Consider the following 13,580-nt stretch of genomic DNA (forward strand, 5'->3'; position numbering starts at 1 on the left):
TCATGGGAAAGTCTAAAGAAATCAGCCAAGATATCAGGAAGAGAATTGTGGACTTGCACAAGTCCAGCTCATCCTTGGGTACAATTTCAAGATACCCGAGGGTGCCTCGTTCATCTGTACAAACAAATATACGCAAGTACAAACAAGATGGGAATGTCCAGCCATCATACCGCTCAGGAAGTAGGCGGGTTCTGTGTCCCAGAGATGAACGTGCTTTTGGTCCGATATGTGCATATCAACCCAAGGACAAAAGCAAGAGACCTTGTGAAGATGATGGCGGAAGCTGGTGAGACTGTGTCAATATCCACAGTGAAACGAGTGCTGTATCAACATGGGCTGAAAGGCCACTCTGCCAGGAAGAAGCCATTACTCCAAAAGAAACATAAAAAAGCCAGATTAATGTTGGCAAATGCACACAGGAACAAAGACCTTCATTTTTGGAGGCATGTCCTGTGGTTTGATTAAACTAAAATTTTGGGCATAATTACCATTGTTACATTTGGAGGAAAAAAGGGAGAAGCTTGGAAGCCTAAGAACACCATCCCAACTGTGAAACACGGGAGTGACAGCATCATGTTGTGGAGTTGTTTTGCTGCAGGATGGACTGATGCACATCACAAAATAGATGGCATCATGAGAACAAAATATAATTTGACAATACTGAAGCAACATCTCAAGACATTAGCCAGGAAGTTAAAGCTTGGGCGAAAAAGGGTCTTCCAAATGGACAATGACCCGAAGCATACTGCCAAAATGGTAACAAAGTGGCTGCCAAAGTCAATGTTTTGGAGTAGCCATCACAAACCCTGATCTCAATCCTATTGAAAATTTATGGGTAAAGCTGGCAGGTGCGAGCAAGGCGGTCTACAAACCTGGATCAGTTACACCAGTTTTGTATTGAGGAAAGGGCCCAAATTCCAACCGAACTATTGTGAGAAGCTTGTGGAAGGATATCCCAAATGCTTGACCCAAATCATTCAGTTTAACCCCTATACCCTCCAGAGTGGTTTGCACGTTAATGACCAGGCCAATTTTTACAATTCTGACCACTGTCACTTTATGAGGTAAGAACTCCCTGATTCCGAGATTGTTTTTTCATGACATATTGTACTTCATGAAAGTGGTAACATTTCTTCTATATCACTTGTGTTTATTTGTGAAAAAAAATGGAAATTTGGGGAAAGTTTTGAAAATTTCACAATTTTCAAACTTTGAATTTTCATGCCCTTACATCAGAGCAGGGGCGTACATAGAAGTCATGGGGCCCCATAGCAGAAGCTCTAATTGGGCCCCCCCCCTCTACAAAAAAAAAAAAATATTTGTCTGCGTCACAGAAGAGCAGATCTCATAACTTTCCAGCCTTTACATAGTAATTTACCTCCTTCTGAAGTCGTAGATTCCTCCTTCATTGCCCCCATAAAGTATGATGCCAACAAAAGTGCCCCCCAAACAGTATGATACCCCTATGATGAATTCCTCCACATGCACAGTATAATGACACTATTGTACCCCACTTCAACTCCCACGGCAAAGTATGGTGACCCTAACACAGTATAATCCCCCAACTGTGAACCCCACAGAGCCCTCCATACACTATCATGGCCCCACACAGCCCTCCAAACAGTATAATGGCCCCCACACAGCCCTCCAAACAGTATAATGACCCCACACAAACATTCACACTGTATAATTGCTTTCATACAGTATAATGGCCCCCCACATAGCCCTCAAAATATTATAATGGCCCCACATAGCCTTCCATATAGTATAATGCACCACCAATAATCTTCCATATAGTAAAATGCACCCCCATAATCCTCCATATAGTATAATGCTCCCCCCATAAACCTCCATATAGTATAATGCACCCCCCAGAATCCTCCATATAGTATAATGAACTTCCCATGGTCCTCCATAGAATATAATGCACTCCCCATAGTCCTCCATACAGTATATTACACACCCCATAGGGTAAAATGCAGCCCCCATATAGTATAATGCACGCCACAGTCCTGCAGTATTATGGGCACCACGTACTCACTGATTTTAAAATACCAAATATTGTAAATAAGCCGACCCGAATATAAGCCGAGGCCCCTAATTTTACCACATAAAAATGGGAAAACCTATTGACTTGAGTATACACCTAGGGTGGGAAATGCAGCAGCTACTGGTAAATTTCCCCATCCTCGTATGTGTGGCCCCCACAATCCCAAAATCCTGGTATGTGTGGCCTCCTCAATCCCCCAATTCTGGTATGTGTGGCCTCCTCAATTCCCCAATCCTGGTATGTGTGGCCTCCTCAATCCCCCAATCCTGGTATGTGTGGCCTCCTCAATCCCCCATTCCTGGTATGTGTGGCCTCCTCAATCCAAGTATCCTGGTATGTGTGGCCTCCTCAATCCCCCATTCCTGGTATGTGTGGCCTCCTCAATCCCCCATTCCTGGTATGTGTGGCCTCCTCAATCCCCCAATCCTGGTATGTGTGGCCTCCTCAATCCCCCAATCCTGGTATGTGTGGCCTCCTCAATCCCCCAATCCTGGTATGTGTGGCCTCCTCAATCCCCCAATCCTGGTATGTGTGGCCTCCTCAATCCCCCAATCCTGGTATGTGTGGCCTCCTCAATCCCCCAATCCTGGTATGTGTGGCCTCCTCAATCCCCCAATCCTGGTATGTGTGGCCTCCTCAATCCCCCAATCCTGGTATGTGTGGCCTCCTCAATCCCCCAATCCTGGTATGTGTGGCCTCCTCAATCCCCCAATCTTGGTATGTGTGGCTTACTCAATCCCCCAATCCTGGTATGTGTGGCCTCCTCAATCCCCCAATCCTGGTATGTGTGGCCTCCTCAATCCCCCAATCCTGGTATGTGTGGCCTCCTCAATCCCCCAATCCTGGTATGTGTGGCCTCCTCAATCCTTCAATCCTGGTATGTGTGGCCTCCTCAATCCCTCAATCCTGGTATGTGTGGCCTCCTCAATCCCCCAATCCTGGTATGTGTGGCCTCCTCAATCCCCCAATCCTGGTATGTGTGGCCTCCTCAATCCCCCAATCCTGGTATGTGTGGCCTCCTCAATCCAAGTATCCTGGTATGTGTGGCCCCCTCAATCCCCCATTCCTGGTATGTGTGGCCTCCTCAATCCCCCATTCCTGGTATGTGTGGCCTCCTCAATCCAAGTATCCTGGTATGTGTGGCCTCCTCAATCCCTCATTCCTGGTATGTGTGGCCTCCTCAATCCCTCATTCCTGGTATGTGTGGCCTCCTCAATCCCTCATTCCTGGTATGTGTGGCCTCCTCAACCCCCCAATCACTGCACACAAAACAATAAACACTTATACTCACCTTCCTTCCCTCACCTCTGCTCCAGCGCTGCATCCTGTCTGCTGCAGGTCATGTCGGCATCTGAGCAGCGCGCGCTCTCAGAAGCCGAGGTGAGCTGCTGCCAGCACATTCACTCCTCTCCACTGACAGCAGGAGATGCGGCTCAGCGCTCCTCCGTGCCCGCTACTAAAGAGAATGAATATTCCGTCTTCTCCTCGCCTATGGGAGTGGAGAAGAGGGAATATTCATGGCCCTTTAGCAGCGGGGACACGTGGTGGCTGCAGCATGTGCACCGCTCCTCCACTGCGCAACCCGCTCCTCTGCCACTGCAACCTCTTACTCACCTATCCTCCTCGTTCCCATGCTGTTTGGGGCCCTCACGGCCCCCTCCGGCCACGGGCCCCATAGCAGTGGCGTGGTCTGCCCCCATTGGCGGTACACCACTGCATCAGAGAGATATGTTACACAAAATAGTTAATAAATAACATTTCCCATATGTCTACTTAACATCAGCACAATATTGGAAACAATTTTTTTTTTTCTTAGGGAGCTATAAGGGTTAAAAGTTGACCAGCGATTTCTCATTTTTACAACAAAATTTACAAAACCATTTTTTTAGGGGCCACATCACATTTGAAGTCACTTTGAAGGGTCTTTATGACAGAAAATACCCAAAAGTGACACCATTCTAAAAACTGCACCCCTCAAGATGCTCAAAACCACATTCAAGAACTTTATTAACCCTTCATGTGCTTCACAGCAATTAATTGAACGTGAAAGGAAAAAATGAACATTTAACTCTTTTTCACTAAAATTTTAGTTTAACCCCCAATTTTTTTTTATTTTCACAAGTGTACCAGGAGAAATTGGAAACCAAAAGTTATTGTGCAATTTCTCCCAAGTACGCTGATACCCCATGTGTTGGAGAAAACTACTGTTTGGGTGCACTGCAGGGCTCGGAAGGGAAGGAGTGACGCTTTGGAATGCAGACTTTGTTGGAATTGTCTGAGGGCGTCATGTCACGTTCTCAGAGCCCCTGATGTGCCTAAACAGTGGAAATGGCCAACAAGTGCCCCCTTTTGGAACGGATACCCGATTTGTGAATCTTATAATGTAGTGTCATACGTCAGTTGTGTAGGACAACCTGACGAACACTACACAACTGATGTATGACAAACTGGCGAACACTATGTTAGTTGTGTAGTGTTCGTCAGGTTGTCATACGTCAGAAATTAATTTAGTAGTCCATGGAACTATGGTACCTTTTGAAGCATTCTTTCATGCACAGGCCAGGTTTGTCGGGGAAGGTGTCACATTGATAAATGGTGTCCTGGCGTATTCACCTTTTATAAACACACTCGGCACTTCTTTTGTGACTTCCCTCACAGCGGAAAAAAAGGTATCTGCCCCGGGAAATGCTGGTCTGGTACAATTCGAGGACCTTCAGTTCCGGAAGTACTGGGGCACGCTCCGTCACCAGTGCAAAATATCAGGGCCTTGATAACTACCTCCTGGAACTGAAGGTACAACGTAGAAGTCTGGCCTGCACATTGTGACAGAAGGAAAGCGTTGTGCATTGCCATCTGTATAATGTGCACGGCCAACTTCTTGTACCACACCTTGGCCTTTCTTAAAGCACTACTGTACGGCTGGAGGACTTGATCAGAGAGATCAACTCCCCCCCATGTACTTGTTGTACCCCACTACACAGTCTGGTTTGACGACCTGTGTAGTGGAAACTTGTACAATGCTGACGGTGCTGCCATCACCATGTATGGTGGTCAAGAAAAGGACATCCCTCTTGTCCTTGACCACCAGAGGTTGATCGCTACATTGGGAACTGCTCTCACCCCTTCTGAGCAGCTTCCCAATTAGCATCTTTGGGAGGCCTCTCTATTTTTGCAGACAGTATTGGAGGCTGCGGTACGTCGCGCAGAGAGGGACTTGAAGAGAGGGACACTGGTATAAAAGTTATCCACGCACAAGTGATAACCTTTATCCAGCAGTGGGTGCACCAAGTCCCACACGATTTTCCCACTCACTCCCAGAACAGGGGGGCATTCAGGGGATTCAATCCGGCAGTCCTTCCGTTCATAAACTCTAAACTTGTGAGTGTACCCTGAGGTACTCTCACAAAGTTTATACAGCTTGATTCCGTACTTGGCCTTCTTACTGGGCAGGTACTTCCGGAATCCAAGCCGCTCCATAAAAGCCATTAAGGACTCATCCACGCAGATGTCCCTTTGGGGCACGTACACTTCAGCAAACTTGTTGTTGAAGTGGACGATGACCGATCGAACTTTGAAAAGATGATCAAAGTTCGGGTCATTGCGTGCCGGACACCTTGCATTATCGATGTAATGCAAGAACTTGTGGATGGCCTGAAAACGTTTCCGGGTCATGACCATTTGTAACACTGGAGTGTTATACAAAACGTCAACACTTCAATATCGCCAAAGTTCTGGCTTCTTCAGGATCCCCATATGAAGGACCAGGCCCCAAAACGTCATTATTTCTACTGCGTCTACAGGAGACCAGTTAGAAAATGATGAAGAGGGGTTTTGTTCCAAAAATTGATGAGTGTATAAATTAGTTTGGCCCACAAAGAGGTTTACAAGATCCTCAAAGAAAAAGTCTTTGAAAAAGTCTAGCTCTGTGAGGCTGGTGGTGTCAAACTTGATTCCTGATTCCGCCACAAAATCAGGAATCAGTGGCTCATAATTTTTGGAGGCCGAGGTCCACATGGGGTCAGTAGTGGGGGGGGGGGCACTGGTTCATCTTTTCTCCTGGGGCGTCTGAGTGGCGGTACAGCAGAACCTGAAGGACTCCCGCTTTCCCGACTCCATGTTTTAAAATTGTGAGTAAAGAATAAAGGATCTTCATATTCAATGGCTTGCTGGAGTGCCATAATCTATCTGATAACAGGATATCAAAGGAAAAATCTTTCTTTGGGCAGAGCACCTGCTGATTAGCGATCCCTGGCTATTTGTGACTGACGCTCACTGGACTGCACAAAGGTATGCGATTGGAATAAGTGCTGGTTTTTCATTTTCTATTTATTTGACCTGAGAAGGAAGAGGAGGATGACGAGGAGTCAGAAAAATAAAGAAAGGTGGGATCCTCGCCCTCGCTGTCAGTGTCGGAGGCAAGAAAAGGGTATGCCTCCTCCACTGAATAGTGAGTTTGGGATGAGCGGGACATTTTTTTTTTAGTTATGTATGTGGTGCCTGTGTGTCAGTACTTTATTTAGAGCGTGTGTATGTGTGTCAGTGCGCTTGGTGTGAACTTTTTTTTCTGAAAAAAAAAAAGAGAAAAAAGGAACTACCGTAGGTGGTGCAAACAGCGAGCACGAGTGTGGATCGGTGAACTATGTCACCAATCAACTCTCGGCAGCTGCTGGGTGTGCGCGCGGATGTGGTGCAAAGGACGAGGTTGTGTAAAACACCGAGCACGAGTGCTGATCAGTGATCTGTGGTCACTGATCAGCGCTCGGCCGCTGCAGGAAGCGCAAAAAAAAACAAAAACGGACAACAGTCGAGCGATGAAGTGATGATCAGCACTTGGTGGCAGAAAGGGGGATGGGAAGGGCGAGAGGGGGATTGGGGTGGATGAGAAGGGATCAAAAAATCCTACTTACAGTTGTCGACTTTCAGATGTCGTCTATCAGATGTCTTCTGGAGCAGGAGCGGCGATTGTGGTGTCACAGGCTTCTGTGGCCCAGCACGGCGCAAAATCGGACAGCGCGACCGCCCTCTAGAAAAGAAAAAAGGTTAGTTGAAAAAAAGGCAAAGTAGCGAGCACAAGTGCTGATCAGTGATTTGCGTCACCGATCAACTCTCGGTGGCTGCTGGATGCACGCACGGAGGTGGTACAAAGTGAGGGGAGGGGGGCAGAGAAAGAATTGACAGGGATGAAAAAAATGAATTGAAAAGCAGCGAGCACGACATTGATCAGTGACGTAGTCACGGGTCAGCGCTCAGCCGCTGCAGAAGGCACAAAAAATTAAAAAACTGGGGGCAGGGTGGGTAAAAAGGGGGAGGGGGGTTGGGGTGGATGAGGGGAGAACAGGGATGGACTTACCAAAGTCTTCTCTGTTCTTCTTTCAGCAGCAGGTTCTGGAGCAAGATCTGCAGCAGCAGGAGACCCAGGACGCAGGAGACCGCAGCAGGACGCCGGAGCAGCAGCAACTGGAGCACGTGAGAAGGTCTTGTGGTGTCACAGGTGCTCCTGTGGTAACACAAGGCCCAGCACAGAGGTGATCAAACGTGACCGCTCTGTATGTCACCAGCCGGTCACCTCCCGGTCAGGCACTCTGGTTGGCGCGATCGATGATGACATTGATCGCACCAATCAGAGATGGCTAAGGCTTGGGCAGCATCACAGGGGGTCACAGGGAGGCGACAGGCAGGTGACAAGCCGGTCACCGCCCTGTGACCGCCTTGTCACCTGTGTTCAGGTACTCTGATTGAAGCGATCGAGGTCATCATCGATCGCTCCAATCAGAGCGCTCTGGGGCCTCAGCTGACATCACAAGGGGTCATGGGGCGGTGACAGGTAGATCACAAGCCGGTCACCGCGCAGTCGCGGTATGATCGGTGCGATCGATGTGACTGGCGATCACACCGATCATAGCGGGTTGGGGAGAGGGCTGGGGTCTCTTAGCAACAGCCTAGGATCGATGCTCTTATGAGCACCGATCCTAGGCTGCACATCACTGTTTCCAGCAATCTGATTGCCGGAAACCGTGAGAAATGCTGTGATTGGCTGTTCAATTCTGAACAGCCAATCACAGCGATCCTGTGTGTGTGGGTGAGGCGGCGCAAACAACCTGGGATGACGGCGCCATCTACCCTGAAGTAAGATGGCGCCGGAGATTTAATGCGATCACCGCGACTTTGGTTGAGGGACCGCATTAAAGCTAGGACATACTAATATGTATTAGGCTCTTAAGTCCCAGGGCACAGATACATATTAGTACGCCTTGGGCTACAAAGGGGTTAACGGCAATGGTACCAAATACTAATTAAATGTATGTAAACTTTTGACTTTGCAGTAAGTAATAAAGATGCCTTAAAACATTCTCTCTCTCTCATTATTTTGGCATTTGGGAAATATTAAAAATTATGATAATCCTAATTTACCTAAAATGGGAAAGGTTTATTCTGATTTCATGTCAGATATTGAGAAAAACATCATATGTGTCTTTTTATATAGTGTATGGAGACTTCTGGTTTCAACTGTATAAAATACACTGATACATTAAATAGAACCAGATACGTATCAAGGTATATATAAAGGAAATGGTATGGTACACAGAATGTTTCAATAATCCGCCTCAACGCGTTTCCCCAACAGCTTCATCAGGAGGCTTAATACAGGGATGATAATTCATGATGTGCAGCATAGTGTGTCTAATAGCCAGGTGTCCATGTATAAATATCCCAATTCATCCAAAACACCTCCCAGACTAGGAGACCCATTCCCATTCCTAGAGGTGAATTGTCATAGGATATATAGAATGGAGCCTGTCTACAATAATGTACTGCGCCTGCGCTACTTCTCATGCACTAGAGGTCCGATAATGTCCATCACCTAGTGTGCATGTCCGGAATTGACATGCTTTACACTGAAACACTAAATAAACTGATTGCCACCGCCCCACTGGTATCTGTGACTGCGCATTCCCATAGTTATGCGTTCTACGCCGGAACATATCTAGGATCATTGTCTGCGATTGCGTATGCCAGGATGTCTACGTTCCACACCGGAGCACATATGGTATTGGATTGCATTCCACTAACAGAAAAATCCTCTCTCTGAGATCAGCATCATGGGAGACTAAAAACAAGTTGCGAAGACACTGGTGGGTCCCTCCTGCCAACCCCAAACAATATATCCATGGGGCCAGGTGATTTCTTTGTCCTCTCCTGGTCTCCCCAAAACGTATCCATGGTCTCTCTGATGGTCAAATGGAGGAGATCTGTATCTTTCCAGTCAGGGCTGATACCGTTAGAATAGAATCATTTAGAATAGAACACTGCACCTCTTTGGAAAATGCCATGCAATCCATCTGCTGTCCTGAAGGATGTCTCTCATTCTCTTTGTAAAGTCTTTCTCCAATCTCTGTTTCAAGTGTGACTACTATAGAAACACATGTCCCTTCTGCTTCTCTGGGCTCAGCCCCCTGAATGGCAGAACTGCTCTCACCCCCCCCCCAAAGCTAAGTGTGCATTAGTGGAGGTATCTTTCTCAGGTGACCTCATCAACTGGGTCTACATGTGAGACTCCCTGAGGTGAAGGCTCCGCCGGATCTTCTTTCAACACTTACACAATGGGCCTGGACAATTTCTTGAACAATGGTTAGAGGCTCCTGAGATACTAATGAGATTAGTGGAATGCTGGACACTTTACAAGTTAAATTAGTGTACATAAACGGACGAGCAAGCAGAACATTAGTAAAACACAGCCAGCAATCTCTAATAAAACACAATAATGTATTTGTCTTGGATTAACAAATCTAATCGTCTGGCTAATTAAGATTTTACGCTGTATCGTCACACAAGTATTGCACATTCTCCCATCAAGCAATAGGCATGTAGATCTATTTCATCACTACATAAAATATGAGATGATGATAGCCCACAGTATATTCCTAAATGGTCAAATTTGACCCCTATTGCATAATTAGAGATCTACAAGGATCACCACACTTGTTAATTACTAAATAGTATATGTGTGTGATATAACTGATAAGAAATAATTCTGATATAGGAGCTCAGATATCTCGATGAAGTAAAACAATATGTGAACCCGATTCACAGGGAACTGAGTAACAATGGTTAGAGTATAAAACCCAAAAATGTAATCCAGAATGGGACTGTATTCACACAAAACAGGCATAGGAAATTTGCTTATCGAGTCCCTTAGGGGTTTATGAATCAAGTCTGGAAATTCACTTACTTTCCTTTTTGAGGATACATCTACTGAGATCACCTCCTCTCACATTGGGTTTAACCACCTCAATGATACAAAAGGAGATGTCTCTGGTTTCACCTCAATGTGCCCTGTTCATGTGTCTCGACCATGGAGTATATCTCTCAAGTGCTCCCCACCCTCCTCCTAGATTGCCTCTTGGTCGTGCCTACATAATCTAGGGGACAGGTGCATGTGGCCATATATACAAGTCCTGAAGTTTTACAGTTGAAATAATCCCTCTGGCTCTGGAAAAAGGTTTTACCTGTAGAGGAACTCGAGATGTAATTGGATGAGATCATGTAAATCTATGTACAACATTCTCCACATCTAAAGAAACAGCAGATTCTTCTATCTAGACAAGTCCCCTTGCACTAAACGGTCCCTAATTGACCAACCCTTTCTGAAAGTTATTGTGGGAGTAGATCACACAGCACCCCCAGGTCCGGGTTGACTACAAGTACATACTAGTGTTTTCTGAGGATATTAAAGATACGGTCACTCCTATTACTCGTGTTATCCCATCTTTTTCTTGGTTAGGTATGAAGGAGTGTCTGTACCCTTTTTCCATGAATCTGGTGTTCATGTCTATGGCCAGTATATTCAAATCTGTGACATTACAGCAGTTTCCTCTCAACCATAAAAATAGGCCGTGGATATTGTTTTTCTTTTCTTTTTTATTTGGAGCATGGGGTGGTGGCTTTCCCACTTCAATAGTTTATTAGTGCTTGTAGGTTTATGATATATGAGTGTCCCTAGGGTCCCATTGCAATCTTTCTTGATTAGTACATCTAGGAAAGGCAACTCTGATATAAATCTAAGGTCCACTTTATTGATGTTATGTTCCCTGACAAATTCAAGAAACTTTTCACTCGTCCCCGAGCAGATAATATATCTATACTATGTCCCAGTATATGGATGCCACCACTTATGATCATCCCTGAATATTGTGGTTTCCTCCCACCATCCCAGGAATAGGTTAGCATATGAGGGGGCACAGAGGCTCTCCATCGCAGTACCCCTGAGCTGGTGGAAGTACTTCCTGTCAAAAAGGAAGAAGTTATGAGTAAGAGTGAATTTTAGTAGATCCTCCATGAAGTCATTATGTCTGCTACACTCTATTGATCTCGATTTCAAGAAACGTCTTACTCCTCTGATACCATCCTCATGCGGTATATTACTGTACAAAGCCTCAATATCTAGTGAAGACTGCTTCCCTACATGCATGTATACATGCTCGAGGGTCTACATGTAGGGGAGCAGGGAAAGGGAAACCCAACTCCAGAGGGATTATTCCAACCTCAAGCGGTACTGTGGGAACATTATACTGTGTGGGGGGCATCATACATACTGCATAAGGGGCATAATGGAGGCATTACACTGTGTGGGGGCATCATACATACTTCATAAGGGGCATTGCACTGTGGGGGGCATCATACATACTGCATAAGGGGCATAATGGGGGCATTACACTGTGTGGGGGCATCATACATCCTGCATAAGGGGCATAATGGGGGCATTACACTGTGGGGGGCATCATACATCCTGCATAAGGGGCATAATGGGGGTATTACACATCCTACATAAGAGGCATTACACTGTGGGGGGCATCATACATCCTGCATAAGGGGCATAATGGGGGCATTACACTGTGTGGGGGCATCATACATCCTGCATAAGGGGCATAATGGGGGCATCATACATCCTGCATAAGGGGTATAATGAGGGCATTACACTGTGTGGGGGCATCATACATACTGTATAAGGGGCATAATGGGGGCATTACACTGTGTGGGGGGCATCATACATCCTGCATAAGGGGCATAATGGGGGCATTACACTGTGTGGGGGGCATCATACATCCTGCATAAGGGGCATAATGGGGGCATTACACTGTGTGGGGGCATCATACATCCTGCATAAGGGGCATAATGGGGGCATTACACTGTGTGGGGGCATCATACATCCTGCATAAGGGTCATAATGGGGGCATTACACTGTGTGGGGGCATCATATATCCTGCATAAGGGGCATAATGGGGGCATTACACTGTGTGGGGGGCATCATACATCCTGCATAAGGGGCATAATGGGGGCATTACACTGTGTGGGGGGCATCATACATCCTGCATAAGGGGCATAATGGGGGCATTACACTGTGTGGGGGCATCATACATCCTGCATAAGGGGCATAATGGGGGCATTACACTGTGTGGGGGCATCATACATACAGCATAAGGGGCATAATGGGGGCATTACACTGTGTGGGGGCATCATACATCCTGCATAAGGGGCATAATGGGGACATTACACTGTGTGGGGGCATCATACATCCGGCATAATGGGGGCAGTAAAGGGGTCCTGTACTATGAGAACAATACGTTTCCTCCCTTCCTGTCTCCATAGTTGGGTCGTATGTATCTATTACAGGAAACAGAACAAAAACCTTATGATTCTTATAAAGGGGCAACACAAGACCCCAAAAGAGCCTCCGTGCTGAAGGGGTTAATGCCCCCTGCGCCCAGTAATGGGGGTCTCCACATACCTCCACTTGCAGAGCCGCCACCACATATATGGCTGCTTTGTGCGTACAGGAGCTGTGATGAGGTCACAGGAGGGGAGGAGTCAGGGGTCACATGATCAGGGGCCTCAGTGGATGCAGGACTCTGCTGTGCTGGTTGTCATGGTGCTGGATGAGCTGAAGTTTATGTGTGGGGTCAGGAGGGGTTTACAGTGTGGATGTAGCAGAGCCGCGTGTGTACGAGGCGTACGGAGCAGAGCCGCGTGTGTACGAGGTGTACGGAGCGGAGCCGCGTGTGTACGAGGTGTACGGAGCGGAGCCGCGCATGTACGAGGTGTACGGAGCGGAGCCGCGTGTGTACGAGGTGTACGGAGCGGAGCCGCGTGTGTACAAGGTGTATGGAGCGGAGCCGCGTGTGTACGAGGTGTATGGAGCGGAGCCGTGTGTGTACGAGGTGTACGGAGCAGAGCCATGTGTGTACGAGGTGTACGGAGTAGAGCCGCGCGTGTACGAGGTGTACGGAGAAGAGCCATGTGTGTACGAGGTGTACGGAGCAGAGCCGTGTGTGTACGAGGTGTACGGAGCGGAGCCGCATGTGTACGAGGTGTACGGAGCAGAGCCGTGCGTGTACGAGGCGTACAGAGCGGAGCCGTGTGTGTACGAGGCGTACGGAGCGGAGCCCCGTGTGTACGAGGCGTACGGAGCGGAGCCGCGTGTGTACGAGGTGTACGGAGCGGAGCCACGTGTGTACGAGGTGTACGGAGCGGA

General features: G+C 47.2%; 1 protein-coding gene across 1 annotated transcript in view; it reads right to left on the reverse strand.

Annotated features, from left to right (window-relative positions):
* The window catches only part of LOC141197662 (uncharacterized), a 43,036-nt gene extending 30,139 nt beyond the window's left edge, over nt 1-12,897 (reverse strand). Inside the window, exon 1 of the mRNA XM_073662745.1 lies at nt 12,837-12,897. The gene's annotated coding sequence lies outside the window, so the exon portion shown is untranslated. The remainder of the gene's footprint in view (nt 1-12,836) is intronic.
* Between the last annotated feature and the right edge of the window lie 683 nt (nt 12,898-13,580).

Source organism: Phyllobates terribilis, unplaced genomic scaffold, assembly GCF_046119375.1.
Source record: "Phyllobates terribilis strain yellow unplaced genomic scaffold, ASM4611937v1 Scaffold_85__1_contigs__length_6476398, whole genome shotgun sequence".
Lineage (NCBI taxonomy): Eukaryota > Metazoa > Chordata > Amphibia > Anura > Dendrobatidae > Phyllobates > Phyllobates terribilis.